At 42.8% G+C, this 14,657-nt stretch overlaps 1 long non-coding RNA gene across 1 annotated transcript; it reads left to right on the forward strand.

Annotated features, from left to right (window-relative positions):
* Nucleotides 1-576: 576 nt before the first annotated feature.
* Nucleotides 577-3,519, forward strand: LOC123124717 (uncharacterized). The gene is made up of 2 exons (XR_006461205.1): nucleotides 577-936; nucleotides 3,246-3,519. It is a non-coding gene; the product is annotated as an uncharacterized lncRNA (long non-coding RNA).
* Nucleotides 3,520-14,657: the final 11,138 nt, after the last annotated feature.

The raw sequence follows: 14,657 nt of genomic DNA on the forward strand, positions 1-14,657 counted from the left end.
CATCTCGATCCCCGACCGAATTCGCTACATGGACGCTCCGCCAGATCTGTTCGTCTACACGGCGTCTGCTCCTTCCCCCTCGGTGCAGCAGCTTCCTCGGTGCAGCACAAAGCGGTTCCTGGCTCATCGGTTCACCACCGGCATTCTGCAGCTCAAAGCGGAGCACTGCTACATTGTTGCCGACCTCAATGTCCACCTCAAGAAAAAGAGCGTTTGGGCTGAACTCTGTGTCTTCAACTCCGGCGCCAACGACTGGAGAATCATCACCGAGGTGCTTGCTGGTAAGCTCCCTGACCTCTGGTGGTCCGATGATGTGTTTGCTTTCGACGGCCGTTTCCTTTGCAGGGTGGACTACTTCTGCGGCGTCGTGCTATGCGACTTCTCCAAAAATGTGGACTCCCAGGTGCTCCACTTCGTGCCTTTTCCTGGAGGAATCAAATACCCTGATGATGCACGGTTCCCGAGGTACTTCCCAGGGAGGTTCCTAAGTGTGTCCATCAGCCAAGGCATGATCCGCTATATCCACATTGACAATGACTTTCATGAGACTATCCACTCCGACTGGCAAGGGATTCCTCCTAAGAGAATCCAACGGCGGCAGCAGCAGCTTCCCCACAAAATCACCATTTGGACGTTGAACTCCAAGTTCGAGTGGGAGGTGCATTGTAAGATCAACCTGGATTGTCTCTCGGCACAACCTCTTTACCGAGGTCTACCTCGGCGTCTTCCTGAGTTCCCAGTCATCAGCATGGATGACCCGGGTGTTCTGTGCTGCCTGCTGAGGGTGAAGGAATTTGGTGGCAAGGAGCGGATGATCATGGTTGACATGAACCATGCGGATCTGCAGTCATGTACTGATGTGAATGTAGAAGACAAGTTCTCTAATACCACCCAACTTCCAACTGTCTTCTCCAAATACCTTCAAAAGGCCAACAGGTAACTGGCTACAAGAAGCTCTCTTAATATTCAAATGACACCTTTCACGTACGTTCTTACATATTATATAACATGGTTGCCTTTGCTTAGCTTTCTGTTGGATACGGTAGTGGTAAACACTGGTGTTTTTCCTTACTTATCGTACCTATGGTGCAATAGACATGCTGCCTGGTTTTTCATTCCATGTAGGATTCTCAGAGAACTTCTTTCTTAATTGACGTCATTCACGCACATTCTTACATACATACAACCTCCGTCCCAAATTAATTGTCTTAATTTGATTGGACAAATCTAAGACAAATAATTTGGGATGGAGGGAGTATTATATAACATGGTTGCCTTTGCTTAGCTTTCTGTTGGATATTGTAGTGGTAAACACTGGTGTTTTTCCTTATTTATCGTACCTATGGTGCAATAGACATGCTGCCCGGTTGCATTCGGTGTAGGATTCTCAAAGACTTTGGCTTTTGTGCACGCTTTATAGCTTACTGCATGTTGTCTGCTCCCTGTATGAATCACTTTGAAGTGTCCCCTTCTTTCATTGTCAACTCTCTGCACAGTGACTGACCCATACCATCCTACTAATCAGGGTTGTTTTCCCTATGTTATTCTCTGTTGCTTTACTCCTGCCCCAAAGTTTTTATTTTGCTGCCTTCTGCCGTTGCATGTCCTTTAGTGTTGCTGTGTTATAGTAATATATATATATATATATATATATATTGATTAATTGAAGCATTTGATATGTTGTTGCCTTGAATCTTCTGTTGGGCTGTTCCAGTGTTTGAGTTGTAGCTGCTTCAGTTGTGTAGGTCCACTACACTGTATATCAACTACTCCCTCCGTTCGTAAATATAAGTCCTTTTTAGAGATTCCAATATGGACTATGTACAGAGCAAAATGAGTGAGTATAAGCTTTGGTCCTTCTGCCATCAAGTTTTCCTTAAGAGTCTAGAGTCCTCTATTTCTCCTTATTGGATCTTTTGCTCTTTACATGGGATTGTCCATTATCTGTACAAATGGGACTGTAATTCTTTCAGCAGCCTTCTGTCGCCACTAGCATGGTGCTATTTTGAAGTGAATTCTTGGAACCACATTATTTTGATTGCTGTTGTGAAGTATAAAACTATATTGTCCTCTAATTTCTGTAGGGGTGGGGGGCAAGCGTCTATGAAGCTTTATTAGCACATACTTCTCTGTTGGCAAAATTTCTTTGGTTTACTTTGGGTCAATCAGGTCACATCTCTGGCTGTTTCTGTTAGAATCCTTTTGTTTGAGATAGCGTATACCATGGTTTTTATAAGGCAGTAAAGTGTCCTAAGGCGTTCTACCCCCGCTCTGACGCCTAAGCGGGCACCTGAGCACTAAGGCAGACTAAGTGCCTAAAGCGGGCAGATTTCCAAGGCGCTGCCAGGGCGCCTAAGCGTCCTAACGCAGACGCCTTAAAAACCATGGCATATACTTTTATATCGTCTAACTGAGTGCTGGCCATGGTGGAGCTTAGTGTAGACCAACAGGGCCCATGCCCCCCTCCCCCCCTTAATTTTTCCATCCATCGAAGAAAATGCTATTAATTTGGTTCCCTTCGAGTAATGGCTCCCTCTTGAATTATGCTCAAGCTCTGCCAGTACTAGGCCAGTGAGCCATTCTCTTTACACGGGAGTGCCATTAGCTAAAACCCCTATAGTATTAGCTTTGCTGGCCTTCTCATGTTACTGTCTTACTCTTGATTCTGGCTACAACCCTTCTGATTGTTTTCTCTATCCTCTCATGCCTCATTTCATTCTCTCACGCCTAATCCGACATCGGTACGGCTGGACTGTTGTGAGGACTCCAATTTTTCTCGAGTACGCTGCCCTGTCGCCGCGTTCAGCTTCTTGTTACACCTGAACACACACACACACACACACACACACACACACCCCATGCAGACCTGGCTGCAGCATGTTTGCTACCAGTCCCTGCATGTCAGTTGTAGTCCTTACCAGAGGTTGTGCCTGCTCATTGAGGCCACACCGCAACGCCATGGCTATGTGGTGTTCTGAATATTATGTCAAGCTAGGCGATGACATTACCATCTGAATCCAGGTCAAATATATGATGCAATTGCATTTGCATTAATATTGAGTGCAGAACTATTTTCTTTATCAATATACTCCACTGCAATGCCATTTGTCTTTCTTGTTTGTCTTTTTTTAAACTACCCTTTTCAAGTGACAATTCATCTTATCTGTTTATACTGTTCGCAAACAACATACTCAATTGTTCAGATGGTGTATATATCTGAGTTATTTTTATTTCTATTTTTAAAGGGATGGCATGGGACAACATTGAGCTTACTTCATTGAAATGCAAGTCTGCAATATGAAGACCTGTAATCTGGTGACTGAAGGTGAAAACTTTGCGGATGCTCAAATCAAAGATGTTGTTTGTCAATGACGCGGTGCAGGCAGAACAGTTTGATGATGTACTGATGAATATCTATTGGAGTAACGCTACATGTTCTGGATCATGTAATCATATGTTTAAGCGTTAAAAGTATGAGATTGAATATCTTTTCTTTCATGAAAATTGAATTGAGGGTAAGCACAAGGAAAAAAACTAGTGCTAGACATTATTTTTGTGTTTTCTTATCGAGGCCAAAATGTCTTCATTACATCTTCCAATATTTTTCTATTGGGGGTTCTTCCATTCCTTTTTTTTTGAGGAATTATGACAGTGAGGGAAGCTCCCCACTGACCTTTATATTTCTCTGTAGGAGATATTCCCTAGAGGCAATAATAAATGTTATTGATTATCTCCTTGTTCATAATTATGTTTATGTTCCATGCTATAACTGCTGTGGTTCCCGAGCCCGTATATCCATAAAGGCTCTGGGAGAACCCATATGCACGTGTGGAATAATAAACGGTAAAATGTATTCCTAGTCGCGCCTCTAAGACTAGCTCAAGTGTTGCATGATGATTATGTTTTCCCAATCATGGGCATGTCTATGCCAAGCAACTTTGAGGGCACAATGTCAGGAAGGACATTTGTGTTGAATCGACCCGAATTGATGTTATGCTATGAGATACATTCGTCACAAGTTAATGGTTTATAACACAGAGATAGTTAATGTTTGCATAATTCCTTAGACCATGAGAGTATCGAGTTTCTTCATGCTTGCTTCATGAACTTTGGGGTTTGTTAAACGTCATCCGTAACTGGATGGCTATTACGTCGGCTTACGGGTTCATGGGAAAGTATGTTAAGTAACTTGATAGCTCGAGATTGGGATTTGCTCCTCCGACGATGGAGAGATATACTCGGGCCCACTCGGTGTTACGGTGTCCATCATCGTCTGGCCAGACACTTTGTGATTTGATCACGGGGATGCCGGAACACGAAACGAGAAAAGAGAACAAAACCGGTAACGAGGTAACTTGCATAGTGGACAAAGTGTTGGCCCACGGGGATGCAATAAATCTCAGCTCAGGTGTTTGTGATATATCGTGAAGCAACAGGAATAGCTCACCTCAACTGGAGGTTCACTCGAATATTCATTCGTGTGGGTATAGGGGTCAATATGGGTGTCCACGGCTCCGATGTTGATCATTGATCGGAAGGGGTTCCGGGTCATGTCTATACTTCACCGAACCTATAGGGTCACACGCTTAAGGGTCATCTATCTGCTGAATACTAGACAGCGAGTCTGAGAGAAAATCACCGAAAAAGTTTCGGACACCGAAAAGTTTCGGACAGCGGAATCGTACCGCAGAGAGAGGTCATCGGATAAGTTTTGATGATACCGAAAAGTTGTTTCGGGGTACACCATTAAGTCAAATTGGTTTCGGCACATGCCTGATAATTCTTGGAGGATGCCAGAATCATTCTGGAAGCTTTTTGGAATTTTCTGAGATAAAAACCGGAAATGTTCCGGAGCTGCCGGAGCCACTTCAGATGCGTTTCGCAGATGAAAATCACTAAAACCGGAATTGTTTCAGAACGCGTTGAAAATCATTTTAGTGGGTACTGGAAATGTTCTTAGCCCACATAAATATTTTCAGTTTGATCAGACGCTGAAAAATGTCGTCGTGAATAGTGAAAATCAGCTTTATGGTTACTTTATGGAAAGCCACCTTTTGGGGCTTTGCTCCAAAAGATCTTGGGGATGACATGGATGGATAGGAGCCATTTTTTGGGCCCCTCATGGGGGTGTGGCCGGCCACATGGGGTATCCCCCCTTGGGGACCCTCTTGTTCCTTGGTTTCACTCCTAGGTCCTTGTGGAAGGACTTCATTCATGTGCATTTTGGGTTTTTTGTGAAACTAACCTACCCCCTTGGGATTTCCTATAAATAGAGGTGGAGGGGCAGCCCTCCACACTCATCCCTTGCTCTCATACACATGCCATGCATTATCTGGCTTCTTCTCTCCCTCCCACGAAAAGAGTTTCGTAGAGCCGTAAGGCTATCTGGGTTCCGGCAGGAACTAGTTCTGGACGGCGAAGCCCTGCCGGATAGATGACACCGTATGTGTGCAACTCTGTAGAGAGATCGTAGTTTCGGTCTTAGTTCGTGAGTGCCTCCCGAAGGGCTGTCCGTGTGACCGTCCGAGTTTCGAAGGTCCTCCCGAAGGGCTGTCCGAGTGACCGTTTGAGTTTCGAAGGTCCTCCCGAAGGGCTGTCCGCGACACCGTACGGGGGGCTGTTCGACCGCCTCCCGGAGGGCTGTCTGAGGAGCAGATGAGGGTATACATCCTCGCGGTTGGGAGGTTGTAAATCCTAGCTGCGGGGATCTGCACCGCCGATCGTCATCGACTCTACTTCCCGCTGCGCTACGAGTCGGTAACGAAAAAGATCAAACCATGTATGCAGTCTCCATAGTGGTCCTGGGCTGGTGCGTAGGTCGGAATTTTTTTGTTTTCTGCTACGTTACCCTACAGTGGCATCAAGAGCCGTGCTATGCGTAGATGCAGGTTTCGATCTAGAATACATGGAGATGTATGGGTATTGCATAATATAATTAGGTAGTAGATGAGATCTATTGCTGAAAATTATTTATGCGGGTGACAGATGAAATCTGTTACCCGAGGTTCTTGTTGCTTCCCTAGAATTTGCGTTTGCTCAATCTCGAGACAGCATGGTGGAATTTGACAAAGTTTTGGCAATCCGTGATCCTGATTGATCATGGAAGTGCTATCAGTTCTTTGGGTTCTGCCGTAGTCAAAAGAAAGATGAAATTCGCAGATGAAAGGGCATTGTAGATATGATCTGCACGGGGGTCATGCGTATGACGAAGTTTAGTATGGGGCTCGAGATTTAATTATCCCGTGTTTCATACACCCCGAGATGTTAATCTAGCAACTTGAATAATCATACTTGATGATAAAACGTTGGTCGCTGCGGTTTAAGTCAAAACCTTAGAAGCCACGTAAAATAAATTTTGCATAAACCGATTAGAGGCGTCTAACTTGGTTTTGCAGGATGTGCATATGATGTGGTATAGCAGTGCTCATACTAATTCGATTATGTATGAGATGACTATATGATGTAATTTGATTAACATGACCTGCGTGTCATGATTCGGCATGATGGTTGGAGCCATATGATTGCACTTTAATGACCTGCGTGTCAACCTTGTTGTAATGCATTATTTTGTTAGCTATAGAGATAGAAATATTATCTGGTGCATCGACAAGGTGGTGGCAATCTTCGCGAAGGTGAACACCGACGCGAATGCCGAAGACGAAGAAATGAAAGACTTCTCCGTCAGAAAGGGCTATACCATATCATGCTATTATGAATTACCTGAGATGTTTATCCCTTATGATGCACCCTTCTTGATTGCGCGGTAGTCGCTTTTATTAGGGTGATCTCTCACTTAAAATACCAAGTAGTTAGTGTTCTCCCAAGTGTAGCACCGTCACGGCACCTATCTTTTCGGGGTGCGCCGTGTCACACGGGTACGAACGATTAGAGAAGTGTGAGGCGGGTGAGTTGAGACCTCGCAGCGAGATCACTTGGTTGTCTTGACGTTCAGGCATGACCGTCATGAGCTCGGAACACACGCATTGAAAGATGAACAAGAGTCACATAGAGATGTGATTGGCAAGTTGGCCTACCGGTTGAGATTTTTCGTCATCAGTGGTGTTACACCAATGGCGAACAATTGAAATGTGGGTCTTGTATCACTCACAATCAATTTTGAGAGATATTGATTTGAGTGGGAGCGCACTGTTGAATTAACATGTTTAATTCTTAGTGCAATTAATTATGAACATTGTCTAAGTGTTATATGCAAAATAGTTGTAGAATAATGGCTCACGTTTCCACCTTCCCTGTTAAAATTAATAGCTGTTAAATATCTGGTTAAAACTTTACGATTGGTACCGTAATATGAGGATTGTCCTCAAAAGTGCTGAGAAGGACTTTGTCCTATCGCATGCTTTCCGTATCCTCCCGCTAATGCTATGGATCATGTGACTCTCGTCCTTTGATTCAAAAGCTAGAATTCTGTTACGGTCAAGTGGAATATGTTTGCTTCCATGAAACCCAAACTTCGAAAGTTGGGATAGTTATATGATATTCATGGAACTGAAAATTATTTTCAGATACAAACAAAGCAATGTTTGTTTGCAAGTATTAGTAAAAGTGTTTACTATGCATTTGACTGTTGGGAAAGGGATCCAGAAGAACGCCTGTCATATAATGAAAGGTGAATAAAACAACAACTTAAGGAGAAAGGAAGTGTCCAAAGGGTGTTAGTATGACTTACACGCCTAGGAAGTCCGGGGCTAATGCCACTCTTAAGTTGGGTGCTTCTTCTGAGAGTAGGAGAAATACTAAAAGTTAAACTGCTAGAAGTATAAAGGCAAAAGGAAAGAAGACTGGAATATCCAGCTCATGTATGAATGTCATACAAGTTTTTGATGTATAGAAGGCTGGTCAAAGATATAGTTCTTGCGAATTATGGTTAAACATGTTAATCACTAATTCTTGGGTATTGTGAGTTCATCACAAAAATGCCCGCTCGATTGCATTCTGTTGCAACTCGATGTAAGAACTACTATGGCCTGAAAGACTAGCTAGAAATGAGGTTAAGGTATACACAGGGAACATAGTAAATGTTACTATACCTTCCATCGGTGTATTGCCGTCTGTATTTATTTTCATAATTCATTTAGAGTTTTACAAACTCTATCCCATTGCATAAGGCATCTTGCAAGAAGGTTGTTCATAAGAGAACTTTTTATGTTCGATGTTATGAATAACACAAGGGCCATACTTTCATTATGAATGAGATGTATGTTATGAATATTGATAATAATACAATACCTCTGGGTTTACTTTCATAATTCATTTTAGAGTTTCATACACTCTAGCCCATTGCACAATGTTTGTTGCAAAAGAGTTGTTCATAAAAACAACAATTGTTGTTAAGTATTATGAATAACATAAGGGCCATACTTCCATCATCGATGGGACGTACGTTATGAATATTGAGGGTAATATGATACATCCATAACACTGACGCTAAATGTCGCAAGACTAAAAGAATACCACACAAGTGTGGCACTACATTTGGTCACATTGGAGAAACCCGCATGGAAAATTCCATTATGATGGATTTTGAAGTCTTTTTGATTTTGAATCATCTGACACTTGCAACTTTCCTCCAAAAGTGAAGTGACTAAAATACCGTTCACAGGCCATAAGGAACGAACAACAAACTTATTAGTGATCACACATTTGATGTGTGTAGTCCGATAAGTGTTGTTAGTGGTGGATTTATTTATCTTCAGAAATGACTCAAGTAGATATATGGATATTTACTTGATGAGACGTAAGTCTGGATCTTTTGAAATCATTCGAAAGGTTTTCAAAAATGAAGTAGAAGTTATTGTAACAAGAAAATTATGTTTCTGCAATTTGATTGCACAAAGGAATATTTGAGTTACATGTTTAGCGAATGTCTGATGAGTTGTGAAAGGGGTTTCATAACTTGCACCTCCCGGAACACCACTGCAAGTGAAAGTCCGTGGAGATGTAATCTAAACCATTTATGACATGGTAAGGTCAAAGATGACATAAATAAATTTGCCATTATCCTTTTAAAGTGATGCTTTAGAGACTGCGGCTTTTACACTGAAAAGAGCTACATCGGGTCTGTTGAAATGAAGCCATGGTATGGTACGCCCAACCATGTTGTATCTTTTCTTAACATTTGGAATATGGGGCTTGTGTAAAAGGTTACAAACCTATTCCAAATCAGACAAGTGCTACTTTGTAGGTTATCCCAAGTCATTGGGTATTCCTCCCTCACTATACCGAGGCAAATAGGTTTGCCACAAAGAACGGTATGCTTTTAAAGAGAATGGTTCTTTCTAAAAGGTGAGTGGGAGAATAGTGCAACTCGACGAGATAAACAGTATCTTCATCAGATCAAAGGAAAGAGACCTTGGAAGTAATTCCAGAGTTTCCTACTGCGACTGATACGGAAGTCTCTACAATAAAATGTATGAACTTCGGTCGAACTTGCAGCTGAACCACGTAGGCAAGGCTCGTGCAAACCTCTCAGGTGCGCAAACGAGATATTGTTGTTAGACAACATTATACCTACGATACACAAGGAAGCGTTGATGGGCCCTGACTCCAGAATTGGCTAAATGCCAATACAACCCGAGTTAGTTTCCATATAAGTGATTCAAGATTAAAACCTTGATACACCTTTCGGAAGACTTAGAGTCTAACGAATATTTATGGAACTTAAAACTGATACGGATAAAAATGTTTTATCCATAAAGCTCGACTTGTTGAAATAACAAGTTCAAGAGTTGACTACGATGAGGTTGTTTTCATCGTAGCGATGCTTAAAGTCGGTTCGGGTTGAACTAGCAATTAATACATATTTCAATCATGAGATATGAAACATGGATGATAAAAGGATTTCCATCTGATGGAAATGAAAGCTAGGACTTGTATATGATACAGTCCAAAGTAATTTGTCGATCCAGAGGATGCTAGTAGGTATGCAAACTTCAGAGTTCCAGCAATGGACAGAAGAGAGCAAAATGGAGTTGGAATCTTCGTGTTTTGATGAAATGGTCAAAGGGGTTTTGACTTCATCAATGGGTAACGAAGATGCTTGTAATTCAAGAAAGTAAGTGGGAGCGTAATAATATTTCTAAAAACCTTATGTGCTTGGCACATTGGTAATTGGAAATAAATTTCTTGACACAAATTAGGACTTCATTTGAAAATAGTTTTTCGATGAAGTGCTTAGGCTAAATAGCCTCAATATTAGGCATGATGATCTATGGAGATAGATTTACCTAATGGGGCTAAGCAATGAATACATATTGACAAGATGCTAAAACCTTTTAGCATTTAAAACGCCAAGGAGTGATTCTTGCCAAAGTCACATGGAAAGAGTTTTTGCAAGACTCGGTGTCCCAAAACACTGATGAGTAAAATACATGATGCAGATTCCACACACTTTTGTGTTTGGATTAATCATGTATTCCATGGTATGTAAAACAACCAGATATGTCCGATACTCCCAAGGTGTTGCGAGTATGGATACCAAAGTGATCAAATTACTGATCATGGGACAACAGTGAAAGATGTCACAGAGTACTAGAGTAAGTACTGATGACATGGTTTTCTCGCAAGCAGAGATCATGAAGAGTTCGTTGTAAAATGTTACATCGATACAGTCTTCATCTTTTCTCCATGCGATTTTCGATTTAAATTAAGGGTTTTGTGTAACACACAATGTGGTGGCACAGTTAGTTGGAATTTGTTCAAACTAGTTACTGTGGCGAATTCTATAACAAGGGCTAAGTATGTTGACGCTTTAGAAGCGACAAAGAAGATGTTGAATCATATAGTTCATTCATGAACTTAGTATAGTTCCAAGATGGCTTTTGACAATGGGACACTACTGCAGGTAGTTGCTCCATAACTCAGTCTGAGGAATCCAGGTTCGACCTGTGATTCACATACATACAAAGCCAAGTCCACACAAAATATGAATTTTGTGAAAACGCGAGGACATGCAAAGATACACACGGAACTGAAGTCGTCAGATCCGTTGGACATCAGGCTATACCACAAGCGAAGCATATTTACACCGGTGTGCCACAGGTGTGAAGTGCATTAGCATAAGCTAGATTATTGTCTCTAGTGCAAGTGGGAGTCTGTAGGAGATATGCCCTAGAGGCAATAATAAATGTTATTGATTATCTCCTTGTTCATAATTATGTTTATGTTCCATGCTATAACTGCTGTGGTTCCCGAGCCCGTATATCCATAAAGGCTCTGGGGAGAACCCATATGCACGTGTGGAATAATAAACGGTAAAATGTATTCCTAGCCGCGCCTCTAAGACTAGCTCAAGTGTTGCATGATGATTATGTTTTCCCAATCATGGGCATGTCTATGCCAAGCAACTTTGAGGGCACAATGTCAGGAAGGACATTTGTGTTGAATCGACCCGAATTGATGTTATGCTATGAGATACATTCGTCACAAGTTAATGGTTTATAACACAGAGATAGTTAATGTTTGCATAATTCCTTAGACCATGAGAGTATCGAGTTTCTTCATGCTTGCTTCATGAACTTTGGGGTTTGTTAAACGTCATCCGTAACTGGATGGCTATTACGGCGGCTTACGGGTTCATGGGAAAGTATGTTAAGTAACTTGATAGCTCGAGATTGGGATTTGCTCCTCCGACGATGGAGAGATATACTCGGGCCCTCTCGGTGTTACGGTATCCATCATCGTCTGGCCAGACACTTTGTGATTTGATCACGGGGATGCCGGAACACGAAACGAGAAAAGAGAACAAAACCGGTAACGAGGTAACTAGCATAGTGGACAAGTTGTTGATCCACGGGAATGCCAACATGTCTCACCTCGGGTATTTGTAACATATCGCGAAGCAACAGGAATAGCACACGGCAACTGGGGGTTCACTCGAATATTTATTCGTGTGGGTATAGGGGTCAATATGGGTGTCCACGGCTCCGATGTTGATCATTGATCGGAAGGGGTTCCGGGTCATGTCTATACTTCACCGAACCTATAGGGTCACACGCTTAAGGGTCATCTATCTGCTGAATACTAGACAGGGAGTCTGAGAGAAAATCACCGAAAAAGTTTCGGACACCGAAAAGTTTCGGACAGCGGAATCGTACCGCAGAGAGAGGTCATCGGATAAGTTTCGATGATACCGAAAAGTTGTTTCGGGATACACCATTAAGTCAAATTGGTTTCGGCACATGCCTGATAATTCTTGGAGGATGCCAGAATCATTCTGGAAGCTTTTTGGAATTTTCTGAGATAAAAACCGGAAATGTTCCGGAGCTGCCGGAGCCACTTCAGATGCGTTTCGCAGATGAAAATCACTAAAACCGGAATTGTTTCGGAACGCGTTGAAAATCATTTTAGTGGGTACTGGAAATGTTCTTAGCCCACATAAATATTTTCAGTTCGATCAGACGCTGAAAAATGTCGTCGTGAATAGTGAAAATCAGCTTTATGGTTACTTTATGGAAAGCCACCTTTTGGGGCTTTGCTCCAAAAGATCTTGGGGATGACATGGATGGATAGGAGCCATTTTTTGGGCCCCTCATGGGGGTGTGGCCGGCCACATGGGGTATCCCCCCTTGGGGACCCTCTTGTTCCTTGGTTTCACTCCTAGGTCCTTGTGGAAGGACTTCATTCATGTGCATTTTGGGTTTTTTGTGAAACTACCCTACCCCCTTGGGATTTCCTATAAATAGAGGTGGAGGGGCAGCCCTCCACACTCATCCCTTGCTCTCATACACATGCCATGCATTATCTGGCTTCTTCTCTCCCTCCCACGAAAAGAGTTTCGTAGAGCCGTAAGGCTGTCTGGGTTCCGGCAGGAACTAGTTCTGGACGGCGAAGCCCTGCCGGATAGATGACACCGTATGTGTGCAACTCTGTAGAGAGATCGTAGTTTCGGTCTTAGTTCGTGAGTGCCTCCCGAAGGGCTGTCCGTGTGACCGTCCGAGTTTCGAAGGTCCTCCCGAAGGGCTGTCCGAGTGACCGTTCGAGTTTCGAAGGTCCTCCCGAAGGGCTGTCCGCGACACCGTACGGGGGGCTGTTCGATCGCCTCCCGGAGGGCTGTCTGAGGAGCAGATGAGGGTATACATCCTCGCGGTTGGGAGGTTGTAAATCCTAGCTGCGGGGATCTGCACCGCCGATCGTCATCGACTCTACTTCCCGCTGCGCTACGAGTCGGTAACGAAAAAGATCAAACCATGTATGCAGTCTCCATAGTGGTCCTGGGCTGGTGCGTAGGTCGGAAATTTTTTGTTTTCTGCTACGTTACCCTACAGTGGCATCAAGAGCCGTGCTATGCGTAGATGCAGGTTTCGATCTAGAATACATGGAGATGTATGGGTATTGCATAATATAATTAGGTAGTAGATGAGATCTATTGCTGAAAATTATTTATGCGGGTGACAGATGAAATCTGTTACCCGAAGTTCTTGTTGCTTCCCTAGAATTTGCGTTTGCTCAATCTCGAGACAGCATGGTGGAATTTGACAAAGTTTTGGCAATCCGTGATCCTGATTGATCATGGAAGTGCTATCAGTTCTTTGGGTTCTGCCGTAGTCAAAAGAAAGATGAAATTCGCTGATGAAAGGGCATTGCAGATATGATCTGCACGGGGGTCATGCGTATTCATGCTCACTTATACTCCCTTCGTTCGTAAATATAAGTCTTTCTAGACATTCCAACAACTGACTACATACGGAGCAAAATATAAGTCTTTCTATACATTCCAACAACTGACTACATACGGAGCAAAATGAGGGAATCTATACTTTAAAATATGTCTACATATATCTGTATGTTTCGTTCCTAAATATAAGTTTTTCTAGACATTCCAACAATTGACTACATACGGAGCAAAATGAGTGAATCTATACTAAAATATGTTACATACATCCGTATGTTGTAGTCCACTAGTACATATGCCCGTGCGTTGCAACGGGCATTTTTTTTTTACAAAACCAGCTTCACGTGTCATTATGCTCTACTTATATTCAAGTTTGACAAACCTTGAAATAAGGTTACCCTCGTCAGTAAGGTGCATATGCGGGTGTTTTTTCACGGGTTGAATTATCCTTATTTAGATCATGAAGTGTTGACATGAGAAGCCACACTAACATATTTGAACCAAAATATACTCTACACCTAGTCTAAATGATCGCCGGTGCCCATTCTCCCATTTCCAGCAACGAACATGTCGGTCATCAACGTATGAACCCAAGTCGTAGCAAGCTACAAGGACTTAAAGGAACAACGCGTGACATTTCCCCGAGGGGACAGACACAGGAATGAAGAAGGACACATGCTGGCCATCCTAAGTGTTCCGGAGCAGTAGCAAGCTACCATGGCTCAGTGAAAGCACTGATGTCTACTACACAACCTTCTTCTTGTAGACGTTGTTGGGCCTGCAAGTGCACATGTTTGTAGGACAGTAGCAAATTTCCCTCAAGTGGATGACCTAAGGTTTATCAATCCGTGGGAGGCGTAGGATGAAGATGGTCTCTCTCAAACAACCCTGCAACCAAATAACAAAGAGTCTCTTGTGTCCCCAACACACCCAATACAATGGTAAATTGTATAGGTGCACTAGTTCGGCGAAGAGATGGTGATACAAGTGCAATATGGATGGTAGATATAGGTTTTGTAATCTGAAA

The sequence above is a fragment of the Triticum aestivum genome, chromosome 5D (assembly GCF_018294505.1).
Source record: "Triticum aestivum cultivar Chinese Spring chromosome 5D, IWGSC CS RefSeq v2.1, whole genome shotgun sequence".
NCBI lineage: Eukaryota > Viridiplantae > Streptophyta > Magnoliopsida > Poales > Poaceae > Triticum > Triticum aestivum.